Below are 16,834 nucleotides of genomic sequence, written 5' to 3'. Positions count from 1 at the left end.
TAAACCTTTGCTTGTCCTCAAGCAATTGAGTTGATAAACTAAAAGTGAGAAAGAAAAACTTTTACAAACTCTATTTGCTCTTGTTGTTGTAAATATGTAAAGCCAGCATTCAAGTTTTCAGCAAAGATTATGACTAACCACATTCACAATAACTCTTAGGTCTCATGTTTACTCATATCAATGGCATAATCAACTAGCGAGCAATAATAATAAATCTCGGATGACAACACTTTCTCAAAACAATCATGATATGATATAACAAGATGGTATCTCGCTAGCCCTTTCTGAGACCGCAAAACATAAATGCAGAGCACCTTTAAAGATCAAGGACTGACTAAACATTGTAATTCATTGTAAAAGAGATCCAGTCAATATAAATTAATAGTAATGGATGCAAATGACAGCGGTGCTCTCCAGCTGGTGATTTTTAATAAGGGGGTGATGACTCAACATAAAAGTAAATAGATAGGCCCTTCACAGAGGGAAGCAGGGATTTGTAGAGGTGCGAGAGCTCGATTTTGAAATAGAGATAAATAATATTTTGAGCGGCATACTTTCATTGTCAACATAACAACCAAGAGATGGCGATATCTTCCATGCTACACACATTATAGGCGGTTCCCAAACAGAATGGTAAAGTTTATACTCCCCCTCCACCAACAAGCATCAATCCATGGCTTGCTCGAAACAATGAGTGCCTCCAACTAACAACAGTCCCAGGGGGAGTTTTGTTTGCAATTATTTTGATTTGATTTGCATAAAGCATGGGACTGGGCATCCCTGTGACCAGCCATTTTCTCGTGAGTGTGGAGCGGAGTCCACTCCTCTTGAGAATAACCCGCCTAGCATGGAAGATACAGACAGGCCTAGTTGATACATGAGCTATTTGAGCATACAAAACAGAATTTCATTTGAAGGTTTAGAGTTTGGCACATACAAATTTACTTGGAATGGCAGGTAGATACCGCATATAGGAAGGTATAGTGGGCTCATATGGCATAACTTTGGGGTTTATGGAATTGGATGCACAAGTAGTATTCCCGCTTAGTACAAGTGAAGGCTAGAAAAAGACTGGGAAGCGACCAACTAGAGAGCGACAACAGTCATGAACATGCATTAAAATTAATAAACATTGAGTACAAGCATGAGTAGGATATAATCCACCATGAACATAAATATCGTGAAGGCTATGTTGATTTGTTTCAACCACATGTGTGAACATGTGCCAAGTCGAGTCACTTAAATCATTCAAAGGAGGATACCAGCCCACTATACCACATCACAACCATTTTAATAGCATGTTGGCACGCAAGGTAAACCATTATAACTCATAGCTAATCATGCATGGCACGAGCAACTATAATCTCTAATTGTCATTGCAAACATGTTCACTCATAATAGGCTGAATCAGGAACGATGAACTAATCATATTTACAAAAACAAGAGAGGTCGAGTTCATACCAGCTTCTCTCATCTCAATCAGTCCATCATATATCGATTATTGCCTTTCACTTGCATGACCGAACGATGTGAAAATAATAAGAGTGCACGTGCATTGGACTAAGCTGGAATCTGCGAGCATTCAATAAACAAGAGAAGACAAGGCAATATGGGCTCTTGGTTAAATCAACAATAATGCATAAAAGAGCCACTTCAACAATTTAATCATGGTCTTCTCCTATCGACCCCAAATAAAAGAAAAGAAATAAAACTATTTACACGGGAAAGCTCCCAACAAGCAAAAGAAGAACGGGAAATATTTTTGGGTTTTCTTTTTAATTATTACTACTACAGCAAGAAAAGTAAACTTAACTAAAAGCTACACTAATTTTTTTGGTTTTTTCTTAAGGTTTATTAAACACACAAGAAGAAAGCAAGAAAAAGGAAAATAAACTAGCATGGATATTACAGAGAAAGAGTATGAGCACCGACATCCAGCAATGAGTGTGTGAACATGAATGTAATGTCAGTGAGAAATACGTACTCCCCCAAGCTTAGGCTTTTGGCCTAAGTTGGTTTATTGCCACGGATGGCCTGGCGGATATCCATAGTTGTAACCGGGGTCGTACTGAGATGCAGTGGTCATTGCATCGTGTGCTGCAGCTCGGAGGTGATCTATCTCAGCCCTCCTCCTATACTCCTCCGCCTCCTCTCTGGTTATGTAATGTCTTCCTTTTCCTGAAAGTCAAAGAGAGTAGGGGCAGGAAGAACAATATTGACGGCGTGATGCCTGTCAAAGATTAATCTGTACTGGAGAGGTGGTTCATTCCTCTGGACAACCTGATGATGAACCATAGCATTAAAGTCTAGATAAGTAGGTGGCAGTTTAATATCATCATCATGTATGGTTACACCAAGAAAATCAGCTAAGCGGGTTGCATAAATTCCACCAAAGAAATCTCCATTAAATCTATTGTGATGCAACCTACGTGCAACAATGGCTCCCGAATTATAAGATTTGTCTCCTAACACAGCACTTCTACGAATACAGAGGTCAGGGACACACATATGACATGCTTCATCTTTACCATTTATGCACCTACCTATGAAGAGAGCAAAATAATGTATAGCAGGAAAATGAATGCTCCCTATGGTAGCTTTTGCTATATCTCTAGATTCCCCCACAGTTATACCAGCAAGAAATTCTCTAAATTCAGATTTGCGAGGTTCACTAGTACAACCCCATTGTGGAAGTTTGCAAGCATTGGTAAAATCCTCTAAGTCCAAAGTATAAGATTTTTCATAAAGATCAAACAGGACAGTTTGTGAATTGCGTGAAGATGAAAATTCAAACCTCCTCACAAATGAACTAGTGGGATAGTGGTACTGACGGCACTTTCCCTCCTCGAAGCTCACAAGATCAGCGTTACACAAATATGCGTCAAATTCTTCCTTGATTCCCGCTCGATCCATAAAGTCTTCTGAAGGCCATTCACAAGGCCGCACTGGAGCGTTCCTTGGTGGCTCATCATCGGCATCGCGCATTGCGAGCCTGGGTCCTTGCTTCCTTGAAGGACCACCTTGGTACATTTTCCTAAGCATATTTCTTCCTCTAAAAAATTTCTAAAATTTTTAGTAACTTCAAATAAAAGTGAACCAAGCTCAACAAAATTGATAGCAACTACTCCTACAAGTGCCTAGAGCCTATATCATGCATTAGAACTACATGGAACCATATAAATTTGACATGCAAGCTCAAGAACATGGTCACCTAGGCATCAAAAATTTGCAATGAATAAAGCACTAGAACAAAAACTAATTGGACCAATGGAGGAGTCACATACCAAGGAACAATCCTCCCAGGCAGTTTTGTGAGAAGTTCTTTGAGCAAGGAGATCGAAAATCGCAGCAAAATGAGCTAGAACTCGTGCTTGAGCTGGATGGTGATTTTTTTGGGAGGAAGAAGTGTGTGGGTGCAGGAATAAGTGGAGGGGAGCCACCATGGGCCCATGAGGCAGGGGCGCGCCCTGGACCCTCGTGGTCAGGTGCTTGCTCCCATTGCTGTGTTCTAAGTGCCAGATATTCTCAAATATTCCAGAAAAAATCATATTTCAATTTCAGGGCATTTGGAGAACTTTTATTTTCAGGGTATTTTTATATTGCAAGGATAATTCAGAAAACAGACACGAAAATACTATTTTTACTTTATTTCAACTAAATAACAGAAAGTAGAGAGAGGGTACAGAAGGTTGTGCTTCCTAGTTTCATCCATCTCATGCTCATCAAAAGGAATCCACTAACAAGGTTGATCGGGTCTTGTTAATAAACTCATACCGAATAACATGGAACCGGAGAAATTTCAAATAACACTATGTTACCTCAACGGGGATATGCACATCCCCAATAATTAGAATATCATATTTATTTTTGAAAGTAGGAAGAGGAAATTCAAAACCTCCAATAATAATCGATAGAATTTTTCCAATAGAATTTATACTGTGAACTTGAGGTTGTTTCCTCGGAAAGTGTACCGTATGCTCCTTACCATTAACGTGAAAAGTGACATTGCCTTTGTTGCAATCAATAACAGCCCCTGCAGTATTCAAAAATTCCAAGAATAATAGACATACTTCCTCGGGAATATCAAGAATAACAAAGTCCATTAAAATAGTAACGTTTGCAACCACAACAAGCACATCCTCACAGATACCGACAGATATAGCAGTCGAATTATCAGCCATTTGCAAAGATATTTCAGTAGGTGTCAACTTATTCAAATCAAGTCTACGATATAAAGAAAGAGGCATAACACTAACACCGGCTCCAAGATCACATAAAGCAGTTCTAACATAGTTTCTTTAAATGCAGCATGGTATAGTAGGTACTACTGGATCTCCAAGTTTCTTTGGTATTACACCCTTGAAGGTATAATTAGCAAGCATGGTGGAAATTTCAGCTTCCAATATCTTTCTTTTATTAGTGACAATTTCTTTCATGTACTTAGCATAAGGATTCATTCTGAGCATATGAGTTAATCACATACGCAAGAAGATAGGTCTAATCATTTCAGCAAAGCGCTCAAAATTCTCGTCATCCTTTTTCTTGGATGGCTTGGGAGGAAAAGGCATGGGTTTCTGAACGCATGGTTCTCTTTCTTTACCGTGTTTCCTAGCAACAAAGTCTCTCTTATCATAACGTTGATTCTTTGATTGTGGGTTATCAAGATCAACAGCAGGTTCAATTTCTACATCATTATCGTTGCTTGGTTGAGCATCATCATGAACATTATCATTATCATTTTCATTAGGTTCATGTTCATTACCAAATTGTGTTTCGGCATCAGAAATAGAAATATCATTTGGATTCTCAGCTGTTTCAGCAATAGGTTCACTAGAAGCATGCAAAGTCCAATCATTTTTCTTTTTCTTCTTTTCAGAAGGACTAGGTGCATCTATATTATTTCTCTGGGAATTTTGCTCAATTCTCTTAGGGTGGCCTTCAAGATAAAATGGTTCCTGAGTCATTTTACCAGTTCTAGTAGCCACTCTAACAGCATAATCATTATTTTTACTATTTAATTCATTGAGCAAATCATTTTGAGCTTTAAGTACTTGTTCCACTTGAGTGGTAACCATAGAAGCATGTTTACTAATGAGTTTAAGTTCACCTTTAACTCTAGACATATAATCACCCAAGTGTTCAAGCCTATCGGAATTGTATTTCAATTGTCTACCAAAATAAGCATTGAAGTTTTCTTGTTTGACAATAAAATTATCAAACTCTTCTAAGCATTGTCTAGCAGACTTATAGTGAGGAATATCACCTTCATCAAATCTATAGAGAGAATTTACCTTTACTACCTGTGTCGGGTTATCAAGACCATGAGTTTCTTCAATAGGTGATGGATTAAGATCATATGTTTCTTCAACAGGGGGTAAATTAAGACCATGTATTTCTTCAATAGGAGGTAAATTCTTAACATCTTCAGCTTTAATACCTTTTTCTTTCATGGATTTCTTTGCCTCTTGCATATCTTCAGGACTGAGAAATAGAACACCTCTCTTCTTTGTAGTTGGTTTAGGAATAGGCTCAGGAGTTGGCTCAGGAAGTGTCCAATTATTTTCATTGGTCAACATATTATTCAATAGAATTTCAGCTTCATCCGGTGTTCTTTCACTGAAAACAGAACCAGCACAACTATCCAGGTGGTCTCTGGAAGCATCGGTTAGTCCATTATAAAAGATATCAAGCATTTCATATTTCTTTAGAGGATGATCAGGCAAAGCATTAAGAAATTGGAGAGGCCTCCCCCAAGCTTGTGGGAGACTCTCTTCTTCAATTTGCACAAAATTGTATATATCCCTTAAAGCAGCTTGTTTCTTATGAGCAGGAAAATATTTAGCAGAGAAGTAATAAATCATATCCTGGGGCCTACGCACACAACCAGGATCAAGAGAATTAAACCATATCTTAGCATCAACCTTTAATGAGAATGGAAATATTTGAAGGACATAAAGATAGCGAGATTTCTCATCATTAGTGAACAGGGTGGCTATATCATTTAATTTAGTAAGATGTGCCACAACAGTTTCAGATTTATAGCCATAAAAAGGATCAGATTCAACCAAAGTAATTATCTCAGGATCAAAAGAGAATTCATAGTCCTTATCAGTAATACAGATAGGTGAAGTAGCAAAAGCAGGGTCAGGTTTCATTCTAGCATTAAGAGATTGGTGCTTCCATTTAACTAATAGCTTCTTAAGATCACTTCTATCATTGCAAGCAAGAATAGCTCTAGCAGATTCTTCATCCAGAACATAACCCTCCGGCACAACAGGCAATTCATATTTATTAGGGGGAGAGTCGCCATCATCACTATCTTCAATATTATCAGTTTCAATAATTTCATTCTCTGTAGCCCTAGCAAGTTGTTCATCAAGGAATTCACCAAGTGGCACAGTAGTATCAAGCATAGAAGTAGTTTCATCATAAGTATCATGCATAGCAGATGTGGCATCATCAATAACATGCGACATATCAAAATGAATAGCGGAACCAGGTTTAGGTGTCGCAAGCTTACTTAAAACAGAAGGTGAATCGAGTGCAGAGCTAGATGGCAGTTCCTTACCTGCCCTCGTAGTTGAGGGATAAATTTTTGTTTTCGCGTCTTTCAGGTTCTTCATAGTGACCAGCAGATATAAATCCGAAGTGACTCAAAGAATAGAGCTATTGTCCCCGGCAACGGCGCCAGAAAATAGTCTTGATAACCCACAAGTATAGGGGATCGCAACAGTTTTCGAGGGTAGAGTATTCAACCCAAATTTATTGATTCAACTAAAGGGGAGCCAAAGAATATTGTCAAGTATTAGCAGTTGAGTTGTCAATTCAACCACACCTGGATAACTTAATATCTGCAGCAAAGTATTTAGTAGCAAAGTAGTATGGAAGTAACGGTAACGGTAGCAAAAGTAATATTTTTGGGTTTTGTAGTGATTGTAGCAGTATCAACGGAAAAGTAAATAAGCGATTGAACAATATGTGAAAAGCTCGTAGGCATTGGATCGGTGATGGAGAATTATGCCGGATGCGGTTCATCATGTAACAGTCATAACATAGGGTGACACAGAACTAGCTCCAATTCATCAATGTAATGTAGGCATGTATTCCCAATATAGTCATAGAGCTTATGGAAAAGAACTTGCATGACATCTTTTGTCCTACCCTTCCGTGGCAACGGGGTCCTAATGGAAACTAAGGGATATTAAGGCCTCCTTTTAATAGAGTACCAGACCAAAGCATTAACACATAGTGAATACATGAACTCCTCAAACTATGGTCATCACTGGGAGTGGTCCCGATTATTGTCACTTCGGGGTTGCCGGATCATAACAAATAGTAGGTGAGTATAGACTTGCAAGATAGGATCAAGAACTCACATATATTCATGAAAACATAATAGGTTCATATCTGAAATCATGGCACTCAGGCCCTAGTGACAAGCATTAAGCATGGCACAAAGTCATAGCAACATCAATCTCAGAACATAGTGGATACTAGGGATCAAACCCTAACAAAACTAACTCGATTACATGATAAATCTCATCCAACCCATCACCGTCTAGCAAGCCTACGATGGAATTACTCACGCACGGGGATAAGCATCATGAAATTGGTGATGGAGGATGGTTGATGATGACGACGGCGACGGATTCCCCTCTCCGGAGCCTCAAACGGACTCCAGATCAGCCCTCCCGAGAGGTTTTAGGGCTTGGCGGCGGCTCCATATCGTAAAACGAGATGAATCCTTCTCCCCGATTTTTTCTCCCCTAACACAAATATATGGAGTTGGAGTTGAGGTTGGTGGAGCAACAGGGGGCCCACAAGGCTGGGGGCGCGCCCCCCACCCTCGTGGACAGGTGGAGGCCCCCCTGACGTGGATTCTTCTTCCAGTATTTTTATTATTTTCCAAAAATAAGTTCCGTGGAGTTTCAGGTCGTTCCGAGAACTTTTGTTTCTGCACATAAATAACACCATGGAAAGTCTGCTGAAAACAGCGTCAATCCGGGTTAGTTCCATTCAAATCATGCAAGTTAGAGTCCAGAACAAGGGCAAAAGTGTTTGGAAAAGTAGATACGACGGAGACGTATCACCTGATAAACTTGAACACAGGCTGCTTCCCCCTTGGCCACCTCCCGACTATGGAAATTGCCGAGCTACAGCGAAAGATTGATGTGGCAGGGGATGATCTTGCATTAATCAATATGCATCTTGACGAGTCGCAAGGTATGTATTCGGTGCAATCCCCATACATTTCTGTGGTATAAGCATGACGCTAAAATCTGTATGCTGGAGTATGCGTGGCTGCAGATGGTGCTGCCGCCATTGAAGTTCTTTGAGCGGAGCTGGCCCAGGCCAAGGAGCAAGCCCGGCGTAGCAATGCTACTGCCGAAAAGGTATCAGCTGAGCTGAAAGCTGAACAAGCTGTGCGGCGCCAGGATGAGGAGAAGATATCCATGGTGGCGCTTGAACAGGAAAATGCCACTGGCCGCTGTGAATTTCTGGAGAAGGAGAATAAAGCCTTAACGGCTGAACTGGACAAGGCCTTACAAGAGGCGAGGGAAGCGCGATCCGAATCCAGAGCAGCCCGTGAGGAGGTTCGGCAGGCTAGGGAGATTGCGGCTGGAAAGCCATTTCTGCTGCAAACTAAGTTCGGTGACCCGAACTATGCTCAGCTTAACCAAGTGTGGAGTTCTCTGGACGAGTTCTTGGACTTGCCGAGGAGTTCTTCCGATGCGGCACAGTATTACCAAGCGCGAGATGGGTATGCAAAGGAGAAGCTTTTGTGGTCGCAGTTTGGCGCATCAAAGCACCCTCTGTTGCTCAATTAACAGCTGTCCCAATGGGCCGAACTTCATAGGATATCTGGCGCTGCCATGAAGGACGTCATAATCCGGTTGTGGCCAACCGAGCCTGTTTTGAATAGCTATTTCAGTTTGGTGCAGAGGCTTGTTGACGCGGTGCCACATATCGATGCTGTGAAGCGGTCAACGTGCATTGAGGGTGCACGGATGGCTTTTGCCCGAGTCAAGACGTTCTGGGGGAAAATGAAGGCCATCGATGTTGCGACGAAGACCCAAAGGCAAGGACCGTCCGCGACCGGAGCATTATTTTGAAGACGTCCTAGAGGTCGCTCGCTTGATATAGGGTCAGTGCTCGAAAGACATAATGTTCGAGTGAGATGTATGAGAATTGTAAGAGACAATTTTATAGTTAATCTATTTTTATGTTTTGCTCGAAAGCTTGAATTCCTCCTGTGCGGCTGTTTTAATATAATCTGGAAGTTTTCCAGTCGTTGGCTTCAGCCCCCTCGTAGGAAGTACGGGGGTGTTCGGAAAGGCATTTAATCACTCTTTATGCAACGTCTTGGTCCATGAAGGAGGTGATAATGCGGCGAACCAGGCAATCGGACTATAGGGTGTTAACACTTTCACTTAGCCATAGGTGTTTTATGGTGGGACTACGACATAGCCCCTGGTATGTATGCGGCGTATGGTGCCTTACATGTTTGATCTGAAAAAGATCCTTCGTGTGACACGGAGAATCTCTAAAGATTACAAGAGGTCGCCAAGTGGTTGACCAGCTCTCTCCGCATCATGACAGTCAGTTTTCGGCTTTCCCTACTGAGGTACTTGACCAGATGAACCGGAAGCACAATCGCAGTAGTTCTCCCTTTACTCCCCTAGCCGATAGAGCGGAAACTAGGGTAGCAAGCACAGGAGCCGGGCAACCCAACTATTGACCCAAGACAATGATTCGGAGCTGATGCATCTAAGGCCAAACTTGCGACGCCGAAGTACGCTGTAGAGCTGTTCAGACTTTTGCTGGCAACTCATTTATTCCCATACCGAGCCCCTGGCAGGTTATGCCAAGGTATGTATATGAAACAACCATGAGAGCCGTATTTAGTGGTGAAACAACACAGATGATTAATTCGGATACTGGGAGCTGAGCGATATGCCAATGATTATTTTTTATAGATATAAAAGCCATCCTCCCGGTTATTTGACATGCTCGGGGTCGGAGGCGGAGGAACAGGCATAGTACAGGCTCGAAATTGAAAGTGCGGTCTACAAAAATTATTTTGGACCTCCTGTCGCACGTCTGCGCCGCTAGTCCTCGGTGGGGGGAATCCTTGACGGAGACAGCCCCTTAGGTGAGTGTACGGATCCGGACTCCGATAGAGCCAGTTTTCAGATGTTTATCCTATTCGTCACCTATTTTTAAAGGATAGCGAAGGAAGAAATAAAAAGAAAATAAATAATAATAATAAAATAAAGTTACTGGAGTGCTTGCAGGCTTGTCCGTATTGTGCTTCCGCTGATGCCCATGGTATCTTTAGTGCGTAATGATGTATGCGCGGTACAAACTTTGAAGGTGTACGGAGTGGGCGGTGGAAGCCGGGTTGCTATTCCCGTTCTAGGAGTTGTTGATCCTCGTGTGGAAATTGCTTCTGACCCCCAGTATTTCGTTGGTGAACCTCTCCGTCATCCCTGCCGCCTGGCGGCCTCCTCCCCTTGTGTTCGGCGTAGAGCTTGCCGGCCTGTTTAAAGACCCAGCAGTTTCTGTTAGCATGATTAGCTGGTTTATTGGGGTGGCTATGAATCTGGCAGGGTCGGTCTAATATCCTATCTAGGTTGGATGGTTCGTCTCCTTTCGCCCTGAATGGCTTCTTCCGTTGGCCGGGCTTGGGATTGCTGAATCCGGCGTTGACCGCTGTGTCGCGTGATCTTTCGTTGTCATTGCGACTGTTGTATTTGCTTCGTCGTGGCTTGCCGTTGCCGTCTCGGATTTCGGAAGTGCCTGGGTCGCTGGCGCTATTGCTTCTACGAGCGAGCCAGCTGTCTTCTCCCGCGCAAAAGCGGGTCATCAGAGCGGTGAGAGCTGTCATGGATTTAGGTCCTTCTTGGCCAAGGTGGCGCGCAAGCCATTCGTCCCGGACACTGTGTCTGAAAGCCGCCAGGGCTTCCGCGTCCGGACAGTCGATGATTTGGTTCTTTTTGACTAAGAACCGAGTCCAGAGCTTCCTGGCCGACTCTCTGGGCTGCTGGACAATGTGACTTAGGTCATCTACATCCGGTGGCCGGACATATGTTCCTTGGAAGTTAGCGAGGAAGGCCTCTTCCAAGTCCTCCTAACTGCCTATGGAATTTTCAGGCAGGCTGTTTAACCAGTGCCGAGCTGGCCCTTTTAGCTTTAGTGGGAGGTATTTAATGGCATGGAGGTCGTGCCCACGGGCCATATGGATGTGGAGGATGAAATCTTCTATCCATACCGCGGGATCGGTTGTCCCATCGTACGATTCAATATTGACGGGTTTGGATCCTTCGGGGAATTTATGATCCATTAATTCATCAGTGAAGCAAAGCGGGTGTGCGACGCCTCTATGTTGGGCCACACTGCGACGTAACTCCGAAGGAGTCCCTTTGTGGTTTTCGGCTCGGGCGTGGCGAGGTTTGATACGTCCGAATAGGTAGCCATCATCGCGTGTCGAAGCATGCTTTCGCGATCCGTAGATCGGTCTTGCGTAGCCTGCTCTATTGTCCAAGTCCCTCTACATGTCGTCTGGGTAATCGTGACCTGCGTTGTTCCTGCCTTTACAGTGAGGTGGGGCGGTCTGGTGTTCGGCTTGAGTTTCCTCTTTATCCGGACAAAGTTGTCGGCGACCTGCCACATTGTGTGTATGGGCTCCAACGCCCCGTCATCGGACTGGTATAGAAATCTGTGCTTTGGGTGGCTTTTGGCTAGGCCACTAAGGCCGTATTCTTTGGTGACCAGGACTTCGGTCCATCTGTCGTTGAGTAGGTCTTGGTCAGCTTGAAGGTGATGCTGCTTCTTTTTCAGGCTCCTTGCCGTAGCTATCAGCCTGCGCTTGAAGCGCTCCTGCTCGAGGGGCTCTTCGGGTACGATGAAGTCTTCGTCGCCGAGGCTTACCTCATCTTCAGAGAGCGGAAGGTGGTTGTCGTCTTCCGAACTGTCGCTGGGCGGGGCCTGTTCATCGGGGCCGGCTTGCCCGTTTTCCTGTTCCTCCTGTTCGGATCTTGCTCCAACAGGGTCTTCATTGTTTTTGGCGTCGTCCGGAGTACTGTTTTCTCTGGTGCCAGCGTTGTTGCGATGTGACTTGGTGCAGTGTTTAGGGCGCCGGTACTTAGACTGTGTCTTAGGAGGTTTATTCTCAACTGTATCTCCTTTGTTATTGCTGCGAGGCTTTTTAAGTGTATCGACCATCTACACGTCATATGAAGGGGTGACCGTCCCATGCTTGATGACTGGCGGGTCTTGGCCTTGCTCCTTATCGGCATCGTCGTCTATACCGTCAATGTCTTCGGAGCCCGAAGCGGCCATGTCGGTTAAGTCCTCGACAGCGGCTATGAAGTGGGTGGCGGGTGGGTAGCGAAATTCTCCATTATCAGCCTCTAGCTCGAACCAAACATAGTTCGGCTGTGAATCCTTCTCCAAGGACAAATTCTTTAAAGAGTTTAGCACATCACCCAAAGGTGAGTGCTGGAAGATATCCGCGGCACCGAATTCGAAAATCGATAACCGATCCAGCTCGGTTTCCTTAGGCGTACATGGTCCAGAACTTATAACCGGAGACGAGTCCGGAGTTCCGTTGACGCAAATATTCCCTGGTGTTGAGTCTGTGTGCGCCTCCGACGCCGCGGACTCTATGGCATCGGATGGTGCAATCTGCTCCAGACCTACGACCGTAGCAGTTACAGGAACCATCTCCTGAATCTGGTCCGATGACAGATTTAAGTCATGTTCAACGGAGCGAGGGGGAGCGACCGCCGCGGTCTCGAATCCATTGAAGATCAAGTCTCAACGGATATCCGCGACGTAGTTCAAGCTTCCAAATCTAACCTGATGGCCATGGGTGTAGCTATCGATCTGCTCCAGATGGCCAAGCGAGTTGGCCCGTAGTACGAAGCCGCCGAATACGAAAATCTGTCCCGGGAGGAAGGTTTCTCCTTGGACAGCGTCGCTATGGACGATTGAAGGGGCCATCGAACCTTTTGTCGACGGCACAGTGGAACTCTCAATGAAAGCACCAATGTCGGTGTCAAAACCGGCGGATCTCAGGTAGGGGGTCCCGAACTGTGCGTCTAGGATCGATGGTAACCGGAGACGGGGGACACGATGTTTACCCAAGTTCGGGCCCTCTCTATGGAGGTAATACCCTACTTCTTGCTTGATTGATCTTGATGAATATGAGCATTACAAGAGTTGATCTACCACGAGATCAGAATGGCTAAACCCTAGAAGTCTAGCCTGTATGACTATGGTAAGGAATATCCTTTCCGGACTAACCCCTCCAGTTTATATGGACACCGGGGGGGGGGGGGGAATCTAGGGTTACATGGAGTCGGTTACATAAGAAGGAATCTTCATAGTTGGTCGCCAAGCTTGCCCTCCATGCCAAGTAGAGCCCAATCCGGACACGGGTACAGTCTTCGGCCTTCATGTCTTCACAGCCCATCAGTCCGGCCCAATGAATAACAGGCCGGACGCCCAAGGACCCTTTAGTCCAGGACTCCCTCAGGGGGGCATGCATTCATAGCTTAGGATTCCCTTCATGCCGACATGAGGGAGGGGGGCTGCTAGCTACTTCACACTTTGCTAATTAAACCTCGGTTGGGGGGGCATGCATTCATAGCTTAGGATTCCCTTCGTGCCGACACAAGGGAGGGGGCTGCTAGCTACTTCGCACTTTTGCTAGGGTGACGGTTGGGGGGGCATGCATTCATAGCTTAGGATTCCCTTCGTGCCGACACGAGGGAGGGGGGTTGCTAGCTACTCCACACTTTGCTAGGTGAATGAACCTCGGTTGGGGGGGGCATGCATTCATAGCTTAGGATTCCCTTTGTGCCGACACGAGGGAGGAGGGGGCTGCTAGCTACTTTGCACTTTGCTAGGTGAACCTCGATTGGGGGGGGGGGAGGGGGCATGCATTCATCGCTTAGGATTCCCTTCGTGCCGACACGAGGGGGGTGTGGGGGCAAGCAATACCGTGCGCTTTGCGAGAGAGGTGCCACATCAAAGTTGCATTTTGTATTTGAAAATCAAACCACCCTTTTGATACTTAAATTTGGTCCACATGCAAGTGTGTTCTTGTTCTGACCCTCTCCCGCGTCATTTTTAGCCAAATTTATGAACATTAGAGAAGTCGGCTGACGCAACAGACACGGTTCACTCAACTAACCGTGTGCCACATCGGTGCCCCTGTCATGCACACATCCGCACAGTACATTGGGCTCCACGAGGCTGCCCCTCTCAAAAATATCTGCCTGCGTCGAGGGCTTTTCTGTTTCATAACACACGGTTGTTATCTCTGGACCGTGTGCGATGTCTCTTGTTCCCAATCCCGCCTGCATCCCTAGAAAATATCTCCCCGCCTCAAGGGTTTTTCTGTTTCATAACACACGGTTGTTATCTCCGGACCGTGGGCGATGCACTATCATCAAAATTTTCAATAGCCCGGCATTTCACTCCCGCGTTTGACTCCCACGTAGTAAAATTTTCATTACCCGCGTCATTTCCTCAAACACCCCGCGCCCCCTCCACACACACACACACACACACAACAAAACCTCCTCGGGTGTGTGCGCGCACACACACACACATCCTCCCTCGCTCGCAACCCTAGCAAGGTCCCCGCCGCGGCTGCCGCCGCCGCCGCTGCAAGGCCTCCATTGTCAACATCTGCCGGTTTGCCCGTGCAGCTTACCCACTGATCTCCATACCCATGCCGCCCTGAGTTTCTTAGATGATGCCTGCCAAACGCCCCCTTTCCAACCGATCCCCATCCCCATCCCCATTCCCCACTCCAGAGCGTCGCAGCCTAAGCCCGGCTACGCTTCCCATGGAGCTCGAGGAGCGACTGGCCGAAAAGAGGTGTATAGCGGTCTGTTCACCCGACATTGCCGAGGAAGCTGACGACCATTACTCGCGGCAGGCACTCAAGCAGCAGGCTAGAGTATGCGGGCATTTCTCGGCCGCCAGCTACGACATCGAGGTCATCGACAGCGAAGACCAGAGGCGGGCTATGTCACAGGTTAAGTGGCCCACCCCCTCGGATTCAACCGCCGTCGATCTCATCCATGGCCCCGCCGCAGATCTCCTCTGGCTCGCTGTCAACAATTTGCCATTCTACATCGCTATCGAGCCCCTTGTGTCATTTCTGAATGACACGTTCTGCGACGCTGGCTTGGGATCCACAGCTTCCAAGTCAGACCTCATCGACGGCGACCACGAGGAGGGCACCCTATCCGGCTCTTCCAAGGGGAAAGAGCCTATCTGCTCTTCCAAGGAGAAAGCGCCCGTCTGCGACATCAGGGAGGGCACCCTACAGCCGTGCTCTTCCATGGGGAAGGAGCCCATCTGCGACAACATGGAGCGCATCCAGGGTCCGTGCTCTTCCCATGGGAACGAGCCCATCTGTGACAAGTGAGGAAACCCATGATTTTTTTTGTCGTGCTTCTTCACAGGGGGAAACCCATGATTTTTTTGCCGAGTCCCTTTTGTAGTGCAGTGACAATATGTCCAGTTTTAATTGCTATATCTGGTTGTTTGCAGTATGCCTTGTTTATTTCAGTTGTTCACAATGTGATGCTCTATATGTGCAATTATTTACTGTGTAGTACATTTCATCAATCCAGTTTTAAACATACCGATAGGAATGCATATATTTGCTTGTTGTTAAGCCTGTTTTAGCTAGCATATGCCTCTTTTAAAGTTTTTTGATTGTTCGGTTGTTTGTAGTTAGCATATGTCCAGTTTCAAATGCTATCTTTGGTTGTTCGTAGTATGCCTTGTTTATTCCAGTTATTCACAACGTGATGTTCTATATGTGCAAGTATGAACTATGCAGTTCAATTTCATCAGTACCAGTTTCAACAATACCACTATGAATGACTACATTTGGTTGCTGCATCTTGTAGTTAACACGCCTTTCCATTTTTTTAACAATAACCAGTGTACTTAGACCGGCATAGTTCCCGTTTGAATGACTATGTTTGCTTGTTAGGCCCGTTGCAGTTAGCACACCTTTCCACTTGTTTTGCTTTACTAGCGTGCTTAAACCTGCACACTGAAGCTATCTTTTGAAGATTATTTTGTCTGCCATGTATAATTTTGGTTGATGTTTAGCCTGTTGTGCTTAACATGCTTCTCGATGTACATACACAGGACAATTTTGGGAACGACTGCTGTTTTCCATCGAGGTTAGTTTCATCCCATGGCTTATATCTGCTCACTGTTCAGGATATCGGTAGCTGGTACCATATAGGCGGCTGATAAGGGACTAATCAGTGAATCGGACTTTTAACTGAATATATCTGCAACCCATTTTTCGTTAGGTTAACTAGGGCCATATGTAATATATCTGAGGCTACATAGCAACATGCACTGTACTTAATGTCTAAATATGTAATCCTAGGCTACATAGCAACAAGGAAGAGTGTTACATTAATGTTCTAATGATGTCTAGATATACGTAGAAGAGCAGCAGCAGCAGCAACAACAACAACAACAACAACAAAGCCGTGTTTGGATACTGAACTTAGCTAGAGGTTAGAGTTAGTTTCTAGCTCATGACTAACCCTGAATGTCGGAGTAAATGGCCACGGGTAGCCTAACCGACTCCCCCTGGCTCCTCAAGAAATTATCAGGTCATTTAAGCCTTCAAGCATACGAAGCATAGGGCCGCCTTCCCCCGGCCGGCTATCCCCAGGGCCGACTCCCAGAAGGCGACCCAGTCTCAGAAACCTTCCCCGAGAAAGCTACGGGATGGCCGACTCCAGGAAGCCGGCTCCAAAAGGACCGACTCCCAAAAGCC

The sequence above is a fragment of the Aegilops tauschii genome, chromosome 2, assembly GCF_002575655.3.
Source record: "Aegilops tauschii subsp. strangulata cultivar AL8/78 chromosome 2, Aet v6.0, whole genome shotgun sequence".
Lineage (NCBI taxonomy): Eukaryota > Viridiplantae > Streptophyta > Magnoliopsida > Poales > Poaceae > Aegilops > Aegilops tauschii.
The sequence above is the reverse complement of the archived record's forward strand: the minus strand, read 5'-3'. Positions refer to the sequence as shown.